General features: G+C 52.5%; 1 protein-coding gene across 1 annotated transcript in view; it reads left to right on the forward strand.

Moving 5' to 3' along the window:
* Positions 1-1,056: 1,056 nt before the first annotated feature.
* Positions 1,057-1,396, forward strand: part of VGLL4 (vestigial like family member 4) — a 183,580-nt gene continuing 183,240 nt past the window's right edge. The window contains exon 1 of the mRNA XM_021714560.1: positions 1,057-1,092. The gene's annotated coding sequence lies outside the window, so the exon portion shown is untranslated. The remainder of the gene's footprint in view (positions 1,093-1,396) is intronic.

The following is a 1,396-nucleotide window of genomic DNA, read 5'->3' on the forward strand; positions in this document are numbered from 1 at the left end:
CAAAAAAAAAACAAACAAAAAAACAAACAAACAGAGGCAGAGTTTGGATTCAGCTCTCCCTGAATCCAAAACCCCTTTTCTGTCTTACCACACTTCCTGGAATCTGCCCAAGCCGTCCTCATTCTTTCCTCATTCCCTGTCTGAACTTGGCAGCATGAAAATCTCCTATTTACGATCTTTCTTAGGATTTCTCTCCTCCTAGTGTGAGACTATTGATCAGCTAGCACAGAGGCTTTAGGAAGACTAGGAGCCTTCCCAGCTTTAGTCTACGAATATTAGTCTGGGAACCAGGAAAGCCAGGGTCATCCGTGCTGGGGTTGACCTGTCACTTGGGTCATCCCTTCTCCAGGGGCTCGGTGTGGGTTGGAGGAGCGTGCATTTCACAAGGAGCAGTCACATCCGGGCAACACCTCTACCTGTTTTAGGAAAACCATTTAATCTCCCCGTGAAATGGAACGATTAATACCTGTGCTGCACATCCAGCAGGGGCTAAGATCAAACGAGAAACGGCGCTGTGCCTGGCTATGATCAGATGAGGCAACAGATGGGAAAACAGTTTGAAAACGGCAAAGCTTTTTTTTTTGTTTGTTTCCAGCACGAATATAAGCTGGTATTTATTGTATTGTTGTCATTGCCTTCCAGCAGGGCTCCCTCCTAGGGAAAGCCCTTCCAGTAGGGGCTTCTAACAGTGAGGAGGATTGAGACAGCCAGAAGGCAAGCAACATGAAGCCTTTTAAAGCAAACCAGAGGAAGTCCAGTTTCTATTTATTTTATGAAGTTAGCGGCTGGATATGCTAAGCAAATGTTTTCTTAATTGTGGCAGTGTGAGAAAACAATGGGGCATGAGTTGCCGGGGACGGGGGCGTATCAGGCCCCCGCCCCCTGACCCCCACCACCAAATCTCCAGAGAATGACAGGAAAAAATTAAAGACAGGCCTTTTCTTTTCGTGGTCACATGTCTGCGCTGCTGCTGTAATAAGAACCTGCGCCAATTAGAAACGTTTCACCTCCTCCTCCCTGCCCCGCCCCGGGCGCATTTCAGAGCAGGCCGGGTTGTGGACTCCGGGAGTTTGCCAAACGCAGCAAGCGCTGGTGTGTGAGCGGCTGAAGGGGACGCTTTCTACTCCAGTCTCCCCCGCTCGCTCCCCTGCGCCCTCCCTCCCACACTGTTTTGATTTACTAGGACTTCCTCCTCCAGGCGAGGGAGGGGGCGGGAAGACGCCGCCGAGCGCCCGGGTGTGTGTGTGCGAGTGGAGTGGCGGGGTGCAGAATGCTGTGATGGGAGGAAGCCGAGCCGCGTCGGAGTGCCCAGGACTGCCGCGGCCGTTCTGATCGCAGTGGCGCCCACACAGCCCTCGCGAAGCAAGTGCGACCGATACCTGCAGGTGCGTGTGGC

This window comes from Carlito syrichta, unplaced genomic scaffold (assembly GCF_000164805.1).
Source record: "Carlito syrichta isolate Samal-C Ts95f unplaced genomic scaffold, Tarsius_syrichta-2.0.1 Scaffold305672, whole genome shotgun sequence".
NCBI classification, from domain to species: Eukaryota; Metazoa; Chordata; class Mammalia; order Primates; family Tarsiidae; genus Carlito; species Carlito syrichta.